At 40.3% G+C, this 26,091-nt stretch overlaps 1 non-coding gene across 1 annotated transcript; it reads left to right on the top strand.

Annotated features, from left to right (window-relative positions):
* Window positions 1–12,790: 12,790 nt before the first annotated feature.
* Window positions 12,791–12,894, top strand: LOC112798510 (small nucleolar RNA R71). Its single transcript, XR_003200120.1, has one exon. It is a non-coding gene; the product is annotated as a small nucleolar RNA R71 (small nucleolar RNA).
* The last annotated feature ends 13,197 nt before the right edge of the window (window positions 12,895–26,091 follow it).

A 26,091-nucleotide genomic window follows, 5' to 3' on the forward strand; every position in this document is an offset into this window, starting at 1 on the left:
AACTCTTGAAATAAAGATTCCGTTTGCAGAAGCACTTGAGCAAATACCCTCTTATGCTAAGTTCATGAAAGAAATCTTAAGTCATAAGAAGGATTGGAGGGAGACTAAAAAAGTTTACCTCACTGAAGAATGCAGTGCAGTCATTCTGAAAAGCTTACCTGAGAAGCTTAAAGATCCTGGGAGCTTTATGATACCATGCACATTAGAGGGTACTTGCACCAAGCAAGCTTTATGTGATCTTGGGGCAAGTATCAACCTAATACCTACATCTACTATCAGAAAGCTTGGTTTAACTGAAGAAATCAAACCAACCCAGATATGTCTTCAACTTGCTGATGGCTCCATTAAATACCCATCAGGCGTGATTGAAGACATGATTGTCAAGGTTGGGCCATTCGCCTTTCCTACTGACTTTGTGGTGCTGGAAATGGAGGAGCACAAGAGTGCAACTCTCATTCTAGGAAGACCTTTCCTTGCAACTGGCCGAACCCTCATTGACGTCCAAAAAGGGGAAGTAACTTTGAGAGTCAATGAGGAGGAGTTCAAGTTGAATGTTGTCAAAGCCATGCAACATCCAGACACCCCAAATGACTGCATGAGTGTTGATATTATTGACTCTCTGGTAAGAGAGGTCAATATGGCTGAGAGTCTCGAATCAGAGCTAGAGGACATCTTTAAAGATGTTCAGCTTGATCTGGAGGAATCAGAGAGAATAGTAGAACCTCTGAAAATCCCCCAGGAAGAGGAGAAACATCCTAAACCCGAGCTCAAACCATTACCACCATCCCTGAAATATGCATTTCTGGGAGAAGGTGATACCTTTCCTGTAATCATAAGTTCTACCTTAGAGCCACAGGAAGAGGAAGCACTAATTCAAGTGCTAAGGACACACAAGACAGCTCTTGGGTGGTCCATCAGTGATCTTAAGGGCATTAGCCCAGCCAGATGCATGCACAAGATCCTATTGGAGGGTGACGCCAAGCCAGTGGTCCAACCACAAAGGCGGCTGAATCCAGCCATGAAGAAAGTGGTGCAGAAGGAAGTCACTAAATTACTAGAGGCTGGGATTATTTATCCTATTTCTGACAGCCCCTGGGTAAGCCCTGTCCAAGTCGTCCTTAAGAAGGGAGGCATGACAGTGGTTCATAATGAAAAAAATGAACTGGTTCCTACAAGAACAGTTACAGGGTGGCGTATGTGTATTGATTATAAAAGGCTCAATACAGCCACCAGAAAGGATCATTTTCCTTTACCATTCATAGACCAGATGCTAGAAAGACTAGCAGGTCATGAATACTACTGCTTCCTGGATGGATATTCAGGTTATAATCAAATTGCAGTAGATCTTCAGGATCAAGAGAAAACGGCATTCACATGTCCATCTGGAGTATTTGCATACAGAAGGATGCCATTTGGCCTGTGCAATGCACCTGCAACCTTTCAGAGGTGCATGCTCTCAATTTTCTCTGATATGGTGAAAAAATTTCTGGAAGTCTTCATGGATGACTTTTCAATGTTTGGAGACTCATTCAGCTCCTGCCTTAACCATCTAGCACTTGTTCTAAAGAGATGCCAAGAGACTAACCTGGTTTTAAACTGGGAGAAGTGTCACTTTATGGTGACTGAAGGAATTGTCCTTGGGCACAAAATCTCGAACAAGGGAATAGAGGTGGATCAAGCTAAGGTAGAGGTAATTGAAAATTTACCACCACCAGCCAATGTTAAGGCAATCAGAAGCTTTCTGGGGCATGCAGGATTCTATAGGAGGTTTATAAAGGATTTTTCAAAAATTGCCAAACCTCTAAGTAATCTGCTAGCTGCTGACACACCATTTATCTTTGATAAGGAGTGTCTGCAGGCATTTGAGACTCTGAAAGCTAAGCTGGTCACAGCACCAGTCATCTCTGCACCAAACTGGACATTACCATTTGAATTGATGTGTGACGCCAGTGATCATGCCATTGGTGCAGTATTGGGACAGAGGCATGACAAGCTCATGCACGTCATTTACTATGCTAGCCGTGTTTTAAATGACGCACAGAGGAACCACACAACCACAGAAAAAGAATTACTTGCAGTGGTTTACGCCATTGACAAGTTTAGATCCTATTTAGTAGGATCAAAAGTGATTGTGTACACTGATCATGCTGCTCTTAAATATCTACTCACAAAGCAGGATTCAAAACCCATACTTATAAGATGGGTGTTGCTTCTGCAAGAGTTTGATATAGAAATAAGAGACAGAAAAGGGACAGAGAATCAGGTAGCAGACCACCTGTCCCGAATAGAACCAGTAGAAGGGGCGTCCCTCCCTCTTATTGAAATCTCTGAAAACTTTCCAGATGAGCAACTTTTTGCCATCCAGGAAGTGCCATGGTTTGCAGACATTGCAAACTACAAGGCAGTGAGATTCATACCCAAAGAATACAGTAGGCAGCAATCAAAGAAGCTGATCACGGATGCAAAGTATTATCTTTGGGATGAGCCGTATCTCTTTAAGAGATGTGCAGACGGAATAATCCGTAGATGTGTGCCTAAAGAAGAAGCGCAGAAGATCCTTTGGCACTGCCATGGATCCCAGTATGGAGGACATTTTGGAAGTGAGCGAACAGCCACAAGAGTCCTCCAATGTGGCTTCTACTGGCCTACTCTCTATAAAGATTCCCGAGTGTTTGTACTTAATTGTGACAGTTGCCAAAGATCTGGTAATCTGCCTCACAGTTATGCTATGCCTCAACAAGGAATCTTGGAGATTGAGTTGTTTGATGTATGGGGTATTGACTTCATGGGACCTTTCCCACCATCATACTCAAACACTTATATTCTGGTGGCAGTGGATTATGTATCCAAATGGGTGGAAGCTATTGCAACACCCACTAATGACACTAAGACAGTGTTAAAATTCCTCCAGAAATACATCTTCAGCAGATTTGGTACCCCTAGAGTATTAATCAGTGATGGGGGCACTCATTTCTGCAATAAACAGCTTTACTCTGCTTTGGTTCGTTATGGAGTTAGCCACAGGGTAGCTACTCCATATCACCCACAGACTAATGGGCAAGCTGAAGTCTCAAATATAGAACTCAAAAGAATCCTGGAATGGACTGTAATTAACCGTAGAAGGGATTGGGCAAGAAGCTTGGATGATGCTCTGTGGGCATATAGAACATCATTCAAGACCCCTATAGGGACTTCTCCATACCAGCTTGTGTATGGAAAGGCATGTCACTTGCCAGTGGAACTGGAACACAAGGCCTACTAGGCAACCAGATTCCTAAACCTTGATGCCAAGTTAGCTGGAGAAAAACGATTGCTCCAGTTAAATGAGCTAGAGGAATTTAGAATCAATGCTTTCGAGAATGCAAAAATTTACAAAGAGAAAGCGAAAAGATGGCATGATAAGAAATTGTCATCCAGAGTCTTTGAGCCGGGACAGAAAGTTATGCTATTTAATTCTAGGCTCAAATTATTCCCCGGGAAATTAAAATCCCGGTGGAGAGGTCCATATGTGATTACAAGCGTATCACCATATGGATACGTAGAGCTTCAGGATAATGACTCTAACAAAAAGTTCATTGTTAATGGACAGAGAGTTAAACATTATCTTGAAAGCAATTTTGAGCAAGAATGCTCAAAACTGAGACTTGATTAAAGCTCAGTAATAGTCCAGCTAACGACATAAAAGAAGCGCTTGCTGGGAGGCAACCCAGCCATTCACAAAATTTAATTTTATTTGTTTCTGCTAATTAATTGATTTTTACAGATATATGTCAGAGTATCTTCAAAAGGTAAAATAGCAATTGATTGAATTCACAGAGTTACAGGGAAATTTGGAAGCTCACTGGCATGAAAAAGCCAGTAAGAAATGTTTTGGGCGTTGAACGCCCAAAAGAAGCACCCACTGGGCGTTCAACGCCAGTAAGGGTAGCCATTTGGGCGTTAAACGCCAGAAAGGAGCATCTTCTGGGCGTTGAACGCCAGAAAGAAGCACCTTCTGGGCGTTTAACGCCAGATTGATAGCATCCTGGGCATTTAGAAAAACGCCCAGTGACAAAGGACTTCCTGGCGTTCAACGCCAGAAAGAAGCATCAGCTGGGCGTTGAACGCCCAGGAGAAGCAACAATTGGGCATTAAACGCCCAAAACATGCACCAGTTGGGCGTTTAACGCCAGGATGGTGGGGAGGAGGTAAAATTCATTTTTCTTCAAAAATTTTCTAATTTTTATGTTTCAATTCATGATTTCTTGCATAAACATGTTTCAAAATATCATCCTTCAATTCCAAAAATTTTAACCCTAATTTCTAAAATCCCTTTTTCAAAAATATCAAATGTATCTTAATTCATAAACACAAATCTTTTTTCCAATCCAATTCTTTTTCAAAATTTTTCTCATATCTTTCTCAACTCATCTTATCTTTTTTTTCGAAACTGTCTCTCCTTCTATTCCTCTCCTTTCCTTTCTTTTGCTTGAGGACAAGCAAACCTCTAAGTTTGGTGTGATCTGCCATGATCACCACTGAGCTAAAACTCATTAAGATCATGGCACCTAAGGGAACAGGAAGAGCAAGGATGTGAACTTAAGGGAGCTGAAGCGTCAGAAATTAATTCTTGAAGGCACCCCACAGACTAGAGGAACATCCACTTCCCAAAATACAGGTTGTTAAGTTCTAATTCTAGCTTTAACTCTGTGATAGTATTATTATAGGACTTTACCTTAGAAGTTATATAGGAGTAGTAGTAATTAGCATATCTATTTTGGTTTTATTTCCAATTAAGTTATAATTTATTTTTCCCATCATCATCAAACATGAATAAAATAGTAGATTTGTAGAATAAAGAGGCAATTTAATTTTTTTTTCGAGTTCTTAATAAGGAAAATTCTAATTATTTATATGTGGTGGCAATACTTTTTGTCTTCTGAATGAATGCTTGAACAGTGCATAATTTTGATATTGAATTTTATGAATGTTAAAATTGTTGGCTCTTGAAAGAATGATGAACAAGAGAAATGTTATTGATGATCTGAAAAATCATGAAATTGATTCTTGAAGCAAGAAAAAGCAGTGAAAAAAAAAAGAGAAAAAGAAAAAAGCAAGCAGAAAAAGCCAATAGCCCTTAAAACCAAAAGGCAAGGGTAAAAAGGATCCAAGGCTTTGAGCATTAATGGATAGGAGGGCCCAAGGAAATAAATCCGGGCCTAAGCGGCTAAATCAAGCTGTCCCTAACCATGTGCTTGTGGCATGCAGGTCCAAGTGAAAAACTTGAGACTGAGTGGTTAAAGTCGTGATCCAAAGCAAAAAGAGTGTGCTTAAGAGCTCTAGACACCTCTAACTGGGGACTCTAGCAAAGCTGAGTCACAATCTGAAAAGGTTCACCCAGTTATGTGTCTGTGGCATTTGTGTATCCGGTGGTAATACTGGAAAACAAAGTGCTTAGGGCCACGGCCAAGACTCATAAAAGTAGCTGTGTTCAAGAATCAACATACTTAACTAGGAAAATCAATAATACTATCTGAATTCTGAGTTCCTATGGATGCCAATCATTCTGAATTTCAAAGGATAAAGTGAGATGCCAAAACTGTTTGGAAGCAAAAAGCTACTAGCCCCGCTCATCTAATTAGAATCTGAGCTTCACTTAAAACTCTGAGATATTATTGCTTCTTGATTTCTTTTTATCCTCTTTTATTCATCTAGTTGCTTGAGGACAAGCAACAGTTTAAGTTTGGTGTTGTGATGAGCGGATATTTTATACGCTTTTTGAGGGTAATTTCATGTAGATTTTAGTATGTTTTAATTAGTTTTTAGTAGAATATTATTAGTTTTTAGGCAAAAATTATATTTCTGGACTTTACTATGAGTTTGTGTGTTTTTCTGTGATTTCAGGTAATTTCTGGCTGAAATTGAGGGAGCTGAGCAAAAATCTGAGTTAGGCTGAAAAAGGACTGCTGATGTTGTTGGATCCTGACCTCCCTGCACTCGGAATGGATTTTTTGGAGCTATAGAAGTCCAATTGGCGCGCTCTTAACGGCGTTGGAAAGTAGACATCCTGGGCTTTCCAGCAATATATAATAGTCCATATTTTGCGCGAATATAGACGACGTAACTTGGCGTTGAACGCCAAGTACATGCTGCTGTCTGAAGTTAAACGCCAGAAACACGTCATGATCCGGAGTTGAACGCCCAAAACACGTTATAACTTGGAGTTCAACTCCAAGAAAAGCCTCAGTTCGTGGATAGCTTTAGTCTCAGCCCCAGCACACACTAAGTGGGCCCCAGAAGTGGATTTCTGCACCAATCATCTTACTTTATTCATATTCTGTAAACCTAGGTTACTAGTTTACTATTTAAACAACTTTTAGAGACTTATCTTGCACCACATGACATTTTCAGATCTGAATTTTATACACTTTGACGGCATGAGTCTCTAAACTCTACTGTTGGGGGTGAGGAGCTCTGCAACGTCTCGATGAATTAATGCAATTGTTTCTATTTCTCCTTTCAAACATGCGTGTTCCTATCTAAGATATTCATTTACGCTTAATTATGGAGAAGGTGATGATCCGTGACACTCATCACCTTCCTCAATCCATGAACGTGTGCCTGACAAACACCTCCGTTCTACATCAGAATGAATGAGTATCTCTTAGCTTCCTTAATCAGAATCTTCGTGGTATAAGCTAGAACTGATGGCGGCCACTCTTGAGGATCCGGAAAGTCTAAACCTTGTCTGTGGTATTCCGAGTAGGATTCAAGGGTTGAATGGCTGTGACGAGCTTCAAACTCGCGATTTCTGGGCATGATGACAAACGCAAAAGGATCAATGGATCCTATTCCAACATGATCGAGAACCAACAGCTGATTAGCCGTGCTGTGACAGAGCATCTGGACCGTTTTCACTGAGAGGATGGGAGGTAGCCACTGACAATGGTGATTCCCTACATACAGCTTGCCATGGAAGGAGCCTTGCATTTATGAAAGTGAGTAAATATTATGTTACAGGGATTCAGAGAACAAAGCATCTCCAAAAACCCCAACATATTCTCCATTACTGCACAACAAGTAACTATTTCACACTCTTTTATTTTTCTAATAATTCCAACTGATAATTTTAATTAATATCCTGACTAAGAATAATAAAATAAACATAGCTTTCTTCAAACCAATAATCTCCGTGGGATCGACCCTTACTCACGTAAGGTATTACTTGGACGACCCAGTGCACTTGCTAGTTAGTTGTACGGATTGGAAATTCGTGCACCAGTCATCTTGTAAATCTCAGTCATGCAGATTCAAATGGTTATGGATGATTTATGAATAAAGCATAAAATAAAGATAGAGATACTTATGTAATTCATTGGTGAGAATTTTAGATAAGCGTATGGAGATGCTTTGTCCCTTCCGTCTCTCTGCTTTCCTACTGTCTTCATCCAATCCTTCTTACTCCTTTCCATGACAAGCTGTATGTTGGGCATCACCGTTGTCAGTGGCTACAGTCCCGTCCTCTCAGTGAAAATGTTCAATGCGCTCTGTCACAGCACGGCTAATCATCTGTCGGTTCTCAATCAAGTTGGAATAGAATCCAGTGATTCTTTTGCGTCTGTCACTAATGCCCAGCCTTCAGGAGTTTGAAGCTCGTAACAGTCATTCAATCCTTGAATCCTACTCAGAATACCACAGACAAGGTTTAGACCTTCCGGATTCTCTTGAATGCCGCCATCAATTCTAGCTTATACCACGAAGATTCCAATTAAGGGATCCAAGAGATATCCACTCAATCTAAGGTAGAACGGAGGTGGTTGTCAGGCACACGTTCGTAGGTGAGAATGATGATAAGTGTCACGGATCATCACATTCATCAAGTTGAGGACCAAGTGATATCTTAGAACAAGAATAAGCTGAATTGAATAGAAGAACGATAGTAATTGCATTAATACTCTAGGTACAACAGAACTCCACACCTTAATCTATGGTGTGTAGAAACTCCACCGTTGAAAATACATAAGAACAAGGTCTAGGCATGGCCGTGAGGCCAGCCCCATGATCTAAGATAGCATAAGACTACTCAAAGATAGCTACCAAGATGATCTAAGGACTAGACGTCCAGAGATGAAAATACAATAGCAAAAGGTCCTATTTGTAGAGAACTAGTAGCCTAGGGTTTACAAAGATGAGTAAATGACATAAAAATCCACTTCCGGGCCCACTTGGTGTGTGCTTGGGCTGAGCATTGAAGCTTCTATGTGTAGAGACTTTTCTTGGAGTTAAACGCCAGCTTTTGTGCCAGTTTGGGCGTTTAACTCCCATTCTTGTGCCAGTTCCGGCATTAAAGGCCAGAATTCTTGAGCTGACTTGGAATGCCTGTTTGGGCCATCAAATCTCGGGAAAAGTATATACTATTATACATTGCTGGAAAGCCAGGATGTCTACTTTCCAACGCAATTGAGAGCGCATCAATTGGTCTTCTGTAGCTCCAGAAAATCCACTTTGCGTGCAGGGAGGTCAGAATCCAACAGCATCTACAGTCCTTTTCAGCCTTTGAATCAGATTTTTTCTCAGGTCCCTCAATTTCAGCTAGAAAATACCTGAAATCACAGAAAAACACACAAACTCATAGTAAAGTCTAGAAAAGTGAATTTTAACTAAAAACTAATAAAAATATAATAAAAACTAACTAAAACATACTAAAAACATACTAAAAACAATGCCAAAAAGCGTATAAATTATCCGCTCATCACAACACCAAACTTAAATTGTTGCTTGTCCCCAAGCAACTGAAAATCAAATAAGATAAAAAGAAGAGGATATGCAATGAATTCCAAAAATATTTATGAAGATCAGTATTAATTAGATGAGCGGGACTTTTAGCTTTTTGCCTTTGAACAGTTTTGGCATCTCACTCTATCCTTTGAAATTCAAAATGATTGGCATCTATAGGAACTCAGAATCCAGATAGTGTTATTGATTCTCCTAGTTAAGTATGATGATTCTTGAACACAGCTACTTTATGAGTCTTGGTCGTGGCCCAAAGCACTCTGTCTTCCAGTATTACCACCGGATACATACATGCCACAGACACATAACTGGGTGAACCTTTTCAGATTGTGACTCAGCTTTGCTAGAGTCCCCAGTTAGAGGTGTCCAGGGTTCTTAAGCACACTCTTTTTTTTTTGCCTTGGATCACAACTTTATTATTTTTTTCTTTTTCTTCTTCCCCTTTTTTTTGTTTTTTTTTGTATTCACTACTTTTTCTTGCTTCAAGAATCATTTTTTTATGATTTTTCAGATCCTCAGTAACATGTCTCCTTTTTCATCATTCTTTCAAGAGCCAACATTCATGAACAACAAATTCAAAAGACATATGCACTGTTTAAGCATACATTTAGAAACCAATGTAATGCCACCACATCAAAATAATTAATCTGTTATAAAATTCAAAATTCATGCAATTCTTCTCTTTTTCAATTTAGAACATTTTTCATTTAAGAAAGGTGATAGATTCATAGGACATTCATAACCTTAAGGCATAGACACTAAGACACTAATGATCATAAGCCTAAAAATTCGAAAAACAGGAAAATAAGGAACAAGGAAATTAAAGAACGGGTCCACCTTAGTGATGACGGCTTGTTCTTCCTCTTGAAGATCTTATGGAGTGCTTGAGCTCCTCAATGTCTCTTCCTTGCCTTTGTTGCTCCTCTCTCATGCTTCTTTGATCTTCTCTAATTTCATGGAGGAGAATGGAATGTTCTTGGTGCTCCACCCTTAGTTGTCCCATGTTGGAACTCAATTCTCCTAGGGAGGTGTTGATTTGCTCCCAATAGTTTTGTGGAGAAAAATGCATCCCTTGAGACATCTCAGGGATTTTATGATGAGGAATTTCCTCATGCTCTTGATGAGGTTCTCTTATTTGCTCCACTCTTTTCTTGGTGATGGGCTTGAGGTCATGCCTTCTTAGTTGAACCGGCTTCCCTCTTGAATCTCTCTTCCATTGAGCGCCCTCTTCACAAATGTCTATAAGGACTTGGTCCAACCTTTGATCAAAGTTGACCCTTTTTGAATTTGAAAGGGACCTCGGGGATCACCTTCTTCTTGGCCACAACTTCATAGAAGTGGTCTTGATGCACCCTTGAGATGAATCTCTCCATCTCCCATGACTCGGAGGTGGAAGCTTTTGCCTTCCCTTTCCTCTTTCTAGAGATTTCTCCGGCCTTAGATGCCATAAATGGTTATGGAAAAACAAAAAGCAATGCTTTTACTACACCAAACTTAGACGGTTTGCTCGTCCTCGAGCAAAAGAAGAAAGAAGAGAGTAGAAGAAGAAGAAATAGAGGAGATGGAGGTGGCTTTGATTTTCGGCCAAGGGGGAGAAGTAGTGTGTAGGTTGTGTGAAAATGAAGGAGTGAGAATGGGTTTATATAGGAGTGGAGAGGGGGTGTATGGTTCGGCCATTATGGGTGGGTTTGGGAGGAAAAGTGGTTTGAATTTGAATGGTAGGGTAGGTGGGGTTTTATGAAGGATGGATGTGAGTGGTGAAGAGAATGGTAGGATTTGATAGGTGAGGGATTTTTGGGGAAGTGGTGTTGAGGTGATTGGTGAATGGAGAAGAAGAAGAAAGAGAGTGGTGGGGTAGGTGGGGATCCTGTGGGGTCCACAGATCCTGAGGTGTCAAGGATAATTCATCCCTGCACCAAGTGGCGAGCAAAAATGCTCATTCTACCAATCCTGGCGTTAAACGCCGGGCTGGTGCCCATTTCTGGCATTTAACGCCAGCTTGATGCCCATTTCTGGTGTTAAACGCCAGTCTGGTGCCCCTTTCTGGCGTTAAACGCCCAGAATGGTGCCAGACTGGGCGTTAAACGCCCATTTGCTGCCTTTACTGGCGTTTAAACGCCAGCAAAGTTTTCCTCCAGGGTGTGCTGTTTTCTTTCTATTTTTTATTCTGTTTTTGCTTTTTCAATTGATTTTGTGACTTCCCATGATCATCAACCTATAGAAAACATAAAATAACAAAGGAAAATAGATAAATATAACATCGGGTTGCCTCCCAATAAGCGCTTCTTTAATGTCAGTAGCTTGACAGTGGGCTCTCATTGAGCCTCACAGATACTCAGAGCAATGTTGGATCCTCCCAACACCAAACTTAGAGTTTGAATGTGGGGATTCAACACCAAACTTAGAAGTTGGTTGTGGCCTCCCAACACCAAACTTAGAGTTTGACTGTGGGGGCTCTGTTTGACTCAGTTTTGAGAGAAGCTCTTCATGCTTTCTCTCCATGGTAACAGAGGAATATCCTTGAGCCTTAAACACAAAGGATTCTTCATTCACTTGAATGATCAATTCTCCTCTGTCCATATCAATCACAGCCTTTGCTGTGGCTAGGAAGGGTCTGCCAAGGATGATGGATTCATCCATGCACTTCCCAGTCTCTAGGACTATGAAATCAGCAGGGATGTAATGGTCTTCAACTTTCACCAAAACATCCTCTACAAGTCCATAAGCTTGTTTTCTTGAATTGTCTGCCATCTCTAGTGAGATTCTTGCAGCTTGTACCTCAAAGATCCTTAGCTTCTCCATTACAGAAAGAGGCATGAAGTTTATACTTGACCCTAAGTCACACAGAGCCTTCTTAAAGGTCATGGTGCCTATGGTACAAGGCATTGAGAACCTTCCAGGGTCCTGTCTCTTTTGAGGTAATCTCTGCCCAGTCAAGTCATCCAGTTCTTTGGTGAGCAAATGGGGTTCATCCTCCCAAGTCTCATTATCAAATAACTTGTCATTTAGCTTCATGATTGCTCCAAGGTATTTAGCAACTTACTCTTCAGTGACATATTCATCCTCTTCAGAGGAAGAATACTCATCAGAGCTCATGAATGGCAGAAGTAAATCCAATGGAATCTCTATGGTCTCAGTGTGAGCCTCAGATTCCCATGGTTCCTCATTAGGGAACTCATTGGAGGCCAGTGGACGTCCATTGAGGTCTTCCTCAGTGGCGCTCACTGCCTCTTTCTCCTCTCAAAATTCAGCCATGTTGATGGCCTTGCACTCTCCTTTTGGATTCTCTTCTGTATTGCTTGGAAGAGTACTAGGAGGGAGTTCAGTAACTTTCTTACTCAGCTGACCCACTTGTGCCTCCAAGTTTCTAATGGAGGACCTTGTTTCAGTCATGAAACTTTGAGTGGTTTTGATTAGATCAGAGACCATGGTTGCTAAGTCAGAGTGGCTCTGCTTAGAATTCTCTGTCTGTTGCTGAGAAGATGATGGAAAAGGCTTGCCATTGCCAAACCTGTTTCTTCCACCATTATTATTGTTGAAACCTTGTTAAAGTCTCTGTTGATCCTTCCAAGAGAGATTTAGATGATTTCTCCATGAAGGATTATAGGTGTTTCCATAGGGTCCTCCCATGTAATTCACCTCTTCCATTGAAGGGTTCTCAGGATCATAAGCTTCTTCTTCAGATGAAGCGTCCTTAGTACTGCCTGGTGCAGCTTGCATTCCAGACAGACTTTGAGAAATCATATTGACTTGCTGAGTCAATATTTTGTTCTGAGCCAATATGGCATTCAGAGTATCAATCTCAAGAACTCATTTCTTCTGATTCGTCCCATTGTTCACATGATTCCTTTTAGAAGTGTACATGAATTGGTTATTTGCAACCATTTCAATGAGCTCTTGAGCTTCTGCAGGCGTCTTCTTCAGATGAAGAGATCCTCCAGCAGAGCTATCCAATGACATCTTGGACAGTTCAGACAGACCATCATAGAAGATACCTATGATGCTCCATTCAAAAAACATGTCAGAAGGGCACTTTCTGATCAATTGTTTGTATCTTTCCCAAGCTTCATAGAGGGATTCACCTTCCTTCTGTCTGAAGGTTTGGACTTCCACTCTAAGCTTACTCAATTTTTGAGGTGGAAAGAACTTTGCCAAGAAGGCATTGACTAGCTTTTCCCAAGAGTTCAGGCTTTCTTTAGGTTGTGAGTCCAACCATATCCTAGCTCTGTCTCTTACAGCAAAAGGGAATAGGATAAGTCTGTAGACCTCAGGGTCAACCCCATTAGTCTTAACAGTGTCACAGATTTGCAAGAATTCAGCTAAAAACTGATGAGGATCTTCCAATGGAAGTCCATGGAACTTGCAATTCTGTTGCATTAGAGAAACTAATTGAGGCTTAAGCTCAAAGTTGTTTGCTCCAATGGCAGGGATTGAGATGCTTCTCCCATAGAAGTCGGGAGTAGGTGCAGTAAAGTCACCAAGCACCTTCCTTGTATTGTTGGCATTATTGTTGTTTTCGGCTACCATAGGTTCTTCTTGTTTGAAGATTTCTGTTAGGTCCTCTACAGAGAGTTGTGCTTTAGCTTCTCTTAGCTTTCGCTTCAAGGTCCTTTCAGGTTCAGGGTCAGCCTCAACAAGAATGCTTTTGTCTTTGCTCCTGCTCATATGAAAGAGAAGAGAACAAGAAAATATGGAATCCTCTATGTCACAGTATAGAGATTCCTTGAGGTGTCAGAGGAAAAGAAGAATAGAAGGAGGAGGTAGAAGAATTCGAACTTTTCAAGGGAGATAGAGTTCGAATTGTACATTGAGGAGGAGTGTTCGTCCATAAACAGAAGGATGTGAGAAGAGGGGAAGAAATTTTCGAAAATAAATTAAAAAGATTTTAAAAACATTTTGAAAAATACTAATTGATTTTCGAAAACTAAGAGTGGAAAAGAAATCAAGTGATTTTTGAAAAAGATTTTGAAATTAGAAATTTAAAAAGATTTAATTGAAAACTTATGGTTTTAAAAAGATATGATTGGGAAGATATGATTTGAAAAACAATTTAAAAAGATTTGATTTTGAAAATTAATGACTTGGCTAACAAGAAAAGATATGATTCAGACATTAAACCTTTCTCAACAAAAAAGGCAACATACCTGAAATGTTGAATCAAATCATTAATTGTTAGCAAGTATTTTTGAAAATGGAAAGAAATTGATTTTGAAAATATATGATTGAAAAGATATGATATGAAAAAGATTTGATTTAAAAAAATTTTTGAAAACTTGAAAAATTTTTGAATTAAAAACAAAATCTTCCCTCTTGTGCCATCCTGCGTTAAACGCCCAGAATGGTGTCCATTCTGGCATTTAACGCCCAAAACACTACCCTTTTGGGCGTTAAACGCCCAGCCAGGCACCCTGGCTGGCGTTTAAACGCCAGTTTTCCTTCCTCACTGGGCGTTTTGAACGCCCAGCTTTTTCTGTGTAATTCCTCTGCTGTATGTTCTGAATCTTCAATTCTCTGTATTATTGACTCGAGAAGATACAAATTAAAATTGTTTTTGGGTTTTCAATAATGAGGAATAATCAAAATGAAACTAAAATCAAATAAATAATGCATGCAAGACACCAAACTTAGAAGTTTGTATACTACTGACACTAACAAATTGAGAATGCATATGAGACACAACAAAACACTCAAGACAAGAGAATTTAAAGATTAGAGCAAGGAAATCCTCAAGAACAACTTGAAGATCAATGAAGACACATGAATGAATTCGAAAAATGCAAGAAGAAAAGAAACATGCAGTTGACACCAAATTTAAAATGAGACACTAGACTCAACAGGAAACATAAAAATATTTTTGGTTTTTATAATTTTGCAATTTTTTTTCAAAAATTGAAAGAAAATAAGGATATCAAAATTCTTAATGAGAATTCCAGGAATCATGCCATGTTAGTCTAAAGCTTTAGTCTAAAGAAATTAGACATGGCTAGCCAAGCTTCAGCAGGACATTGCATTCAAGAGCTAAGCAAAATACCTAAGCTTTGGTGATGATAAGAACATCACCTTGAAACACTAGAATTCATTCATAAGAACTCTGAAGAAAAATACCTAAGCTAAGCAACAAGATGAACCGTCAGTTGTCCAAACTCAAACAATCCCCGGCAACGGCGCTAAAAACTTGGTGCACGAAATTGTGATCATCAATGGCTCCATCAACATGGTACGCTCAATTACAATCTCAACTCTTTATCAAAACTTCACACAACTAACCAGCAAGTGCACTGGGTCGCCCAAGTAATAAACCTTACGCGAGTAAAGGTCGATCCCACGGAGATTGTTGGTATGAAGCAAGCTATGGTCATCTTGTAAATCTCAGTCAGGCAGATTCAAATGGTTATGGATGATTTATGAATAAAGCATAAAATAAAGATAAAGATACTTATGTAATTCATTGGTGAGAATTTCAGATAAGCGTATGGAGATGCTTTGTCCCTTCCGTCTCTCTGCTTTCCTACTGTCTTCATCCAATCCTTCTTACTCCTTTCCATGGCAAGCTGTATGTTGGGCATCACCGTTGTCAGTGGCTACAGTCCCGTTGGTGCGCGAAATTGTGAACAACACTTTTCACAACTCTCATAATCCCCAGTAAAGAACCCCAAAAACGTGGTGTTCAATACCATGGCATAAACACAACTTCGCACAACTAACCAGCAAGTGCACTGGGTCGTCCAAGTAATAAACCTTACGCGAGTAAGGGTCGATCCCACGGAGATTGTTGGTATGAAGCAAGCTATGGTCATCTTGTAAATCTTAGTCAGGCAAACTCAAATGGTAATGGTGATATACGAATAAAACATAAAGATAAAGATAGGGATACTTATGTAATTCATTGGTGGGAATTTCAGATAAGCGCATGAAGATGCTGTCCCTTCCGTCTCTCTGCTTTCCTACTGTCTTCATCCAATCCTTCTTACTCCTTTCCATGGCAAGCTTAAGCAAGGGTTTCACCGTTGTCAGTGGCTACCTCCCATCCTCTCAGTGGAAATGTTCAACGCACCCTGTCACGGCACGGCTATCCATATGTCGGTTCTCGATCAGGCCGGAATAGAATCCAGTGATTCTTTTGCATCTGTCACTAACGCCCTACCCTCAGGAGTTTGAAGCACGTCACAGTCATTCAATCATTGAATCCTACTCAGAATACCACAGACAAGGTTAGACCTTCCGGATTCTCTTGAATGCCGCCATCAGTTCTAGCCTATACCACGAAGACTCTGATCTCACAGAATGGCTGGCTCGTTTGTCAGGCGAGCACTCGGTTGTCAGGCGATCAACCATGCATCGTGTATCAGGAATCCAAGAGATAAACATTAGAGCTTTGTTGCTTGTAGAACAGAAGTGGTTGTCAGGCACTCGTTCATAGGTGAGAATGATGATGAGTGTCACATAATCATCACATTCATCATGTTCTTGGGTGCAAATGAATATCTTACAACAAGAACAAGCGGAATTGAATAGAAGAACAATAGTAATTGCATTAATACTCGAGGTACAGCAGAGCTCCACACCTTAATCTATGGTGTGTAGAAACTCCACCGTTGAAAATACATAAGAACAAGGTCTAGGCATGGCCGAATGGCCAGCCTCCCAATGATCTAAGAACTAGACGTCCAAAGATGATCTAAAGATTAAAAGAAATCCAAAGATATAAATACAATAGTAAAAGGTCCTACTTATAGAAAACTAGTAGCCTAAGGTTTACAGAGATGAGAGAATGACATAAAAATCCACTTCCGGGCCCACTTGGTGTGTGCTTGGGCTGAGCAATGAAACATTTTCGTGTAGAGACTCCTCTTGGAGTTAAACGCCAGCTTTAGTGCCAGTTTGGGCGTTTAACTCCCATTTTGGTGCCAGTTCCGGCGTTTAACGCTGGAAATTCTGAGGGTGACTTTGAACGCCGGTTTGGGCCATCAAATCCTGGGCAAAGTATGGACTATCATATATTGCTGGAAAGCCCAGGATGTCTACGTTCTAACGCCGTTGAGAGTGCGCCAATTGGGCTTCGGTAGCTCCAGAAAATCCACTTCAAGTGCAGGGAGGTCAAAATCCAACAGCATCTGCAGTCCTTTTTAGTCTCTGGATCAGATTTTTGCTCAGGTCCCTCAATTTCAGCCAGAAAATACCTGAAATCACAGAAAACCACAAAAACTCATAGTAAAGTCCAGAAAAGTAAATTTTAACTAAAAACTAATAAAAATATACTAAAAACTAACTAGATCATACTAAAAACATACTAAAAACAATGCCAAAAAGCGTATAAATTATCCGCTCATCACAACACCAAACTTAAATTGTTGCTTGCCCTCAAGCAACTGAAAATCAAATAAGATAAAAAGAAGGGAATATGCAATGAATTCCAAAAACATCTATGAATATCAGTATTAATTAGATGAGCGGTGCTTTTAGCTTTTTACCTCTCAACAGTTTTGGCATCTCACTCTATCCTTTGAAATTCAGAATGATTGGCTTCTTTAGGAACTCAGAATCCAGATAGTGTCATTGATTCTCCTAGTTAAGTATGATGATTCTTGAACATAGCTACTTATTGAGTCTTGGCCATGGCCCAAAGCACTTTGTCTTCCAGTATTACCACCGGATACATACATGCCACAGACACATAATTGGGTGAACCTTTTCAGATTGTGACTCAGCTTTGCTAGAGTCCCCAACCAGAGGTGTCCAGGGTTCTTAAGCACACTCTTTTTGCCTTGGATCACAACTTTATTTCTTTCTTTTTCTTTTTCTCTTTTTCTTTTTTTTTCGAAATATTTTTTTTTTGTATTCACAGCTTTTTCTTGCTTCTAGAATCATTTTTATGATTTTTCAGATCCTCAGTAACATGTCTCCTTTTTCATCATTCTTTAAAGAGCCAACATTCATGAACCACAAATTCAAAAGACATATGCACTGTTTAAGCATACATTCAAAGAACAAAAATATTGCCACCACATCAAAATAATTAAACTGTTATAAAATTCAAAATTCATGCAATTCTTCTCCCTTTTCAATTAAGAACATTTTTCATTCAAGAAAGGTGATGGATTCATAGGACATTCATAACTTTAAGGCATAGACACTAAGACACTAATGATCACAAGACACAAACATAGATAAACATAAGCACTAAAATTCGAAAAACAGAAAATAAAGAACAAGGAGATTAAAGAACGGGTCCACCTTAGTAATGGCGGCTTGTTCTTCTTCTTGAAGATCCTATGGAGTGCTTGAGCTCCTCAATGTCTCTTCCTTGTCTTTGTTGCTCCTCTCTCATGATTCTTTGATCTTCTCTAATTTCATGGAGGATGATGGAGTGTTCTTGATGCTCCACCCTTAGTTGTCCCATGTTGGAACTCAATTCTCCTAGGGAGGTGTTTAGTTGCTCCCAATAGTTTTGTGGAGGAAAGTGCATCCCTTGAGGAATCTCAGGGATCTCATGATAAGTGGGGTCTCTTGTGTGCTCCATCCTCTTCTTAGTGATGGGCTTGTCCTCATCAATGGGAATGTCTCCCTCTATGTCAACTCCAACCGAATAACAGAGGTGACAAATGAGATGAGGAAAGGCTAACCTTGCCAAGGTAGAGGACTTGTCCGCCACCTTATAGAGTTCTTGGGCTATGACCTCATGAACTTCTATTTCTTCTTCAACCATGATGCTATGAATCATGATAGCCCGGTCTATGGTAACTTCGGACCGGTTGCTAGTGAGAATGATTGAGCGTTGGATAAACTCCAACCATCCCCTAGCCACGGGCTTGAGGTCATGCCTTCTCAATTGAACAGGCTTTCCTCTTGAATCTCTCTTCCATTGGGCGCCCTCTTCACATATGACTGTGAGGACTTGGTCCAACCTTTGATCAAAGTTGACCCTTCTAGTGTAAGGATGTTCATCTCCTTGCATCATAGGCAAGTTGAATGCCAACCTTACATTTTCCGGACTAAAATCCAAGTATTTCCCCCGAACCATAGTAAGCCAATTCTTTGGGTCCGGGTTCACACTTTGATCATGGTTCTTGGTGATCCATGCATTGGCATAGAACTCTTGAACCATTAAGATTCCGACTTGTTGAATGGGGTTGGTAAGAACTTCCCAACCTCTTCTTCGGATCTCATGTCGGATCTCCGGATATTCACCCTTTTTGAGTGAAAAAGGGACCTCGAGGATCACCTTCTTCAAGGCCACAACTTCATAGAAGTGGTCTTGATGCACCCTTGAGATGAATCTCTCCATCTCCCATGACTCGGAGGTGAAAGCTTTTGCCTTCCCTTTCCTCTTTCTAGAGGTTTCTCCGGCCTTGGATGCCATAAATGGTTATGGAAAAACAAAAAGCAATGCTTTTACCACACCAAACTTAAAAGGTTTGCTCGTCCTCGAGCAAAAGAAAAAAGAAGAGAGTAGAAGAAGAAGAAATGAAGGAGATGGAGAGGGCTTTGTGATCGGCCAAAAGGGAGAAGAAGTAGTGTTTAGGTTGTGTGAAAATGAAGGAGTGAAGAAGGGTTTATATAGGAGAGGGGGGAGGGTGATTTTCGGCCATGTATGGGTGGGTTTGGGTGGGAAAGTGGTTTGAATTTGAATGGTGAGGTAGGTGGGGTTCTATGAAGGATGGATGTGAGTGGTGAAGAAAAAGATGGGATTTGATAGGTGAAGGGTTTTTGGGGAAGAGGTGTTGAGGTGATTGGTGAATGGGTGAAGAAGAGAGATAGTGGTAGGGTGGGTGGGGATCCTGTGGGGTCCACAGATCCTGAGGTGTCAAGGAAAAGTCATCCCTGCACCAAATGGCATGCAAAATTGCGTTTTTAGCCAATTCTGGCGTTAAACGCCGGGCTGGTGCCCATTTCTGGCGTTTAACGCCAGTCTGGTGCCCCTTTCTGGCGTTAAACGCCCAGAATGGTGCCAGACTGGGCGTTAAACGCCCAACAGCTAGCCTTACTGGCGTTTAAACGCCAGCACGCTTTCCTCCAGGGTGTACTGTTTTTCTTCCTGTTTTCATTCTGTTTTTGCTTTTTTCATTGATTTTGTGACTTCTCATGATCATCAACCTACAAAAAAAAAGATAAAATAACAAAAGAAAATAGATAAAATATAACATTGGGTTGCCTCCCAACAAGCGCTTCTTTAATGTCAGTAGCTTGACAGAGGACTCACATGGAGCCTCACAGATACTCAGAGCAATGTTGGAACCTCCTAACACCAAACTTAGAGTTTGAATGTGGGGGTTCAACACCAAACTTAGAGTTTGGTTGTGGCCTCCCAACACCAAACTTAGAGTTTGACTGTGGGGGCTTTGTTTGGCTCTGTTTTGAGAGGAGCTCTCCATGCTTCCTCTCCATGATGACAGAGAGATATCCTTGAGCCTTAAACACAAAGGATTATTCATTCACTTGAATGATCAATTCTCCTCTATCAACATCAATCACAGCCTTTGCTGTGGCTAGAAAGGGTCTGCCAAGGATGATGGATTCATCCATGTACTTTCCAGTCTCTAGGACTATGAAATCAGTAGGGATGTAATGGTCTTCAACTTTTACCAGAACATCCTCTACAAATCCATAAGCTTGTTTTCTTGAGTTGTCTGCCATCTCTAGTGAGATTTTTGCAGCTTGTACCTCAAAGATCCCTAGCTTCTCCATTACAGAGAGAGGCAGGAGGTTTACACTTGACCCTAAGTCACACAAGGCCTTCTTGAAGGTCATGGTGCCTATGGTACAAGGTATTGAAAACTTCCCAGGATCTTGTTTCTTTTGAGGTAATTTCTGCCTAGACAAGTCATTCAGTTCTTTGGTGAGCAAAGGGGGTTCATCCTTCCAAGTCTCATTTCCAAATAACTTGTCATTTAGCTTCATGATTGCTCCAAGGTATTTAGCAACTTGCTCTTCAGTGACATACTCTTCCTCTTCAGAAGAAGAATACTCATCAGAGCTCATGAATGGCAGAAGTAAGTCCAATGGAATCTCTATGGTCTCATTTTGAGCCTCAGATTCCCATGGTTCCTCATTGGGGAACTCATTGGAGGTCAGTGGACGTCCATTGAGGTCTTCCTTAGTGGCGTTCACTGCCTCTTCCTCCTCTCCAAATTCGGCCATGTTGATGGCTTTGCACTCTCCTTTCGGATTTTCTTCTGTATTGCTTGGAAGAGTACTAGGAGGGAGTTCAGTAATTCTCTTGCTCAGCTGACCCACTTGTGCCTCCAAGTTTCTAATGGAGGACCTTGTTTCAGTCATGAAACTTTGAGTGGTTTTGATTAAATCAGAGACCATGGTTGCTAAGTCAGAGGTATTCTACTTAGAACTCTCTGTCTGTTGCTGAGAAGATAATGGAAAAGGCTTGCTATTGCTAAACCTGTTTCTTCCACCATTGTTATTGTTGAAACCTTGTTGAGGTCTCTGTTGATCCTTCCATGAAAGATTTGGATGATTCCTCCATGAAGGATTATAGGTGTTTCCATAGGGTTCTCCCATGTAATTCACCTCTTCCATTGAAGGGTTCTCAGGGTCAAAAGCTTCTTCCTCAAATGAAGCTTCCTTAGTACTGCTTGGTGCATTTTGCATTCCAGACAGACTTTGAGAAATCATATTGACTTGTTGAGTCAATATTTTGTTCTGAGCCAATATGGCATTCAGAGTGTCAATCTCAAGAACTCCTTTCTTCTGACTAGTCCCATTGTTCACAGGATTCCTTTCAGAAGTGTACATGAATTGGTTATTTGCAACCATTTCAATCAGTTCTTGAGCCTCTGTAGGCGTCTTCTTCAGATGAAGAGATCCTCGAGCAGAGCTATCCAAAGACATCTTGGACAGTTCAGACAGACCATCATAGAAAATACCTATGATGCTCCATTCAGAAAGCATGTCAGAGGGACACTTTCTGATTAATTGTTTGTATCTTTCCCACGCTTCATAGAGGGATTCTCCTTCCTTCTGTCTGAAGGTTTGGACTTCCACTCTAAGCTTACTCAATTTTTGAGGTGGAAAGAACTTTGCCAAGAAGGCATTGACTAGCTTTTCCCAAGAGTCCAGGCTTTCTTTAGGTTGTGAGTCCAACCATGTCCTAGCTCTGTCTCTTACAGCAAAAGGGAATAGCATAAGTCTGTAGACCTCAGGGTCAACCCCATTAGTCTTGTCAGTATCACAGATTTGCAAGAACTCAGCTAAAAACTGATGAGGATCTTCCAATGGAAGTCCATGAAACTTGCAATTCTGTTGCATTAGAGAAACTAATTGAGGCTTAAGCTCAAAGTTGTTTGCTCCAATGGCAGGGATAGAGATGTTTCTCCCATAGAAGTCGGGAGTAGGTGCAGTAAAGTCACCCAGCACCTTCCTTGCATTGTTGGCATTGTTGTTGTTTTCGGCTGCCATGTGTTCTTCTTCTTTGAAGATTTCTGTTAGGTCTTCCACAGAGAATTGTGCCTTAGCTTCTCTGAGTTTTCGCTTCAAGGTCCTTTCAGGTTCAGGGTCAGCCTCAACAAGAATGCTTTTGTCTTTGCTCCTGCTCATAAGAAAGAGAAGAGAACAAGAAAATGTGGAATCCTCTATGTCAAAGTATAGAGATTCCTTGAGGTGTCAGAGGAAAAGAAAATTAGAAGGCAAAAGTAGAAAATTCGAACTTATCAAAGAAGATGGAGTTCGAATTTTGCATTAAGGGATAGTGTTAGTCCATAAATAGAAGGATGTGAGAAGAGGGGAAGTAATTTTTGAAAATTAAGTAAAGAATTTTGAAAACACTTTGAAAAATACTAATTGATTTTCGAAAACCAAGATTGAGAAGGAGGTAAAGTGATTTTTGAAAACGATTTTGAAATTAGAAATCAAAAAGATCTGATTGAAAACTATTTTGAAAAAGATGTGGTTAAGAAGATATGATTGATTTTAAGAAAATGTGATTGAGAAGATATGATTTGAAAAATATTTTAAAAAGATTTGATTTTAAAAATCAATGACTTAGCTATAAAGAAAAGATATGATCCAAACATTAAACCTTTCTCAACAGAAAAGGCAACATACTTGAAATGTTGAATCAAATCATTAATTGATAGCAAGTATCTTTGAAAATAGAAAGAAATTGATTTTGAAAAAGATTTGATTGAAAAATTGATTTGAAAAAGATTTGATTTTGAAAAACTTTGAAAACTTGAAAAAAATTTGATTTGAAAACAAAATCTTCCCTCTTGTGCCATCCTGGCGTTAAACGCCCAGAATGGTGCACATTCTGGCGTTTAACGCCCAAAATACTACCCTTTTGGGCGTTAAACGCCCAACCAGGTACCCTGGCTGGCGTTTAAACGCCAGTCTGCCCTTCTTCACTGGGCGTTTTGAACGCCCAGCTTTTTCTGTGCAATTCCTCTGCTGTATGTTCTGAATCTTCAATTCTCTGTATTATTGACTTGAAAAGACACAAATTAAAAATATTTTCGGATTTTTACTAATAAGGAATAATCAAAATGCAACTAAAATCAAATAACAATGCATGTAAGACACCAAACTTAGCAGTTTGTATACTACTGACACTAACAAAATGAGAATGCATATGAGACACACAAAACACTCAAGTCAATAGAATTCAAAGATCAGAGCACGAAAATCATCAAAAATTACTTGAAGATCCTTAAGACACATGCATGAATGCAACAAGAACAGAAACATGCAATTGACACCAAACTTAAAATGAAACTCTAGACTCAAACAAGAAATATTTTTGGATTTTATGATTTTGTAAAATTTTTTTTTTGTGCTTTTTTCGAAAATTAAGTGGAAAAGAAAATAAAGGTATCAAAATTCTTAATGAGAATTCCAGGAATCAGTGCAATGCTAGTCTAAGACTCTGGTCCAGGAATTAGACATGGCTTCACAGCCAGCCAAGCTTTCAAAGAAAGCTTCGGTCCAAAACACTAGACATGGCCAATGGCCAGCCAAGCCTTAGCAGATCACTACTCCAACAGTAAGATTGATAGAAATTAACAAGCTCTTATGATGATAAGTTGAAACCTCGGTCCAATGAAATTAGACATGGCTTCACAGCCAGCCAGACTTCAACAAATCATCATGAAACTCTAGAATTCATCTTCAAGAATTCTGAAAAAAAAATACCTAATCTAAGCAACAAGATGAACCGTCAGTTGTCCAAACTCAAACAATCCCCGGCAACGGCGCCAAAAACTTGGTGCTGTTGCCGGATCAGAAATTTGGCACTGATGTTACCGGACCAAAAGCTTGCCGAAAACTCGAACAATCCCCGGCAACGGCGCCAAAAACTTGGTGCGCGAAATTGTGAACAACACTTTTCACAACTCTCATAATCCCCAGTAAAGAACCCCAAAAACGTGGTGTTCAATACCATGGCATAAACACAACTTCGCACAACTAACCAGCAAGTGCACTGGGTCGTCCAAGTAATAAACCTTACGCGAGTAAGGGTCGATCCCACGGAGATTGTTGGTATGAAGCAAGCTATGGTCATCTTGTAAATCTTAGTCAGGCAAACTCAAATGGTAATGGTGATATACGAATAAAACATAAAGATAAAGATAGGGATACTTATGTAATTCATTGGTGGGAATTTCAGATAAGCGCATGAAGATGCTGTCCCTTCCGTCTCTCTGCTTTCCTACTGTCTTCATCCAATCCTTCTTACTCCTTTCCATGGCAAGCTTAAGCAAGGGTTTCACCGTTGTCAGTGGCTACCTCCCATCCTCTCAGTGAAAATGTTCAACGCACCCTGTCACGGCACGGCTATCCATCTGTCGGTTCTCGATCAGGCCGGAATAGAATCCAGTGATTCTTTTGCGTCTGTCACTAACGCCCCGCCCTCAGGAGTTTGAAGCATGTCACAGTCATTCAATCATTGAATCCTACTCAGAATACCACAGACAAGGTTAGACCTTTCGGATTCTCTTGAATGCCGCCATCAGTTCTAGCCTATACCACGAAGACTCTGATCTCACGGAATGGCTGGCTCGTTTGTTAGGCGAGCACTCGGTTGTCAGGCGATCAACCATGCATCGTGTATCAGGAATCCAAGAGATAAACATTAGAGCTCTGTTGCTTGTAGAACAGAAGTGGTTGTCAGGCACTCGTTCATAGGTGAGAATGATGATGAGTGTCACATAATCATCACATTCATCATGTTCTTGGGTGCAAATGAATATCTTACAACAAGAACAAGCGGAATTGAATAGAAGAACAATAGTAATTGCATTAATACTCGAGGTACAGCAGAGCTCCACACCTTAATCTATGGTGTGTAGAAACTCCACCGTTGAAAATACATAAGAATAAGGTCTAGGCATGGCCGAATGGCCAGCCTCCTAATGATCTAAGAACTAGACGTCCAAAGATGATCTAAAGATTAAAAGAAATCCAAAGATATAAATACAATAGTAAAAGGTCCTACTTATAGAAAACTAGTAGCCTAAGGTTTACAGAGATGAGAGAATGACATAAAAATCCACTTCCGGGCCCACTTGGTGTGTGCTTGGGCTGAGCAATGAAACATTTTCGTGTAGAGACTCCTCTTGGAGTTAAACGCCAGCTTTAGTGCCAGTTTGGGCGTTTAACTCCCATTTTGGTGCCAGTTCCGGCGTTTAACGCTGGAAATTCTGAGGGTGACTTTGAACGCCAGTTTAGGCCATCAAATCTTGGGCAAAGTATGGATTATCATATATTGCTGGAAAGCCCAGGATGTCTACTTTTCAACGCCGTTGAGAGCGCGCCAATTGGGCTTCTGTAGCTCCAGAAAATCCACTTCGAGTGCAGGGAGGTCAGAATCCAACAGCATCTACAGTCCTTTTTAGTCTCTGGATCAGATTTTTGCTCAGGTCCCTCAATTTCAGCCAGAAAATACCTGAAATCACAGAAAAACACACAAACTCATAGTAAAGTCCAGAAAAGTGAATTTTAACTAAAAACTAATAAAAATATACTAAAAACTAACTAGATCATACTAAAAACATACTAAAAACAATGCCAAAAAGCGTACAAATTATCCGCTCATCACAACACCAAACTTAAATTGTTGCTTGTCCTCAAGCAACTGAAAATCAAATAAGATAAAAAGAAGGGAATATGCAATGAATTCCAAAAATATCTATGAAGATCAGTATTAATTAGATGAGCGGTGCTTTTAGCTTTTTGCCTCTGAACAGTTTTGGCATCTCACTCTATCCTTTGAAATTCAGAATGATTGGCTTCTTTAGGAACTCAGAATCCAGATAGTGTCATTGATTCTCCTAGTTAAGTATGATGATTCTTGAACATAGCTACTAAAAACTA

The sequence above is a fragment of the Arachis hypogaea genome, chromosome 4 (genome assembly GCF_003086295.3).
Source record: "Arachis hypogaea cultivar Tifrunner chromosome 4, arahy.Tifrunner.gnm2.J5K5, whole genome shotgun sequence".
Taxonomy (NCBI): Eukaryota; Viridiplantae; Streptophyta; class Magnoliopsida; order Fabales; family Fabaceae; genus Arachis; species Arachis hypogaea.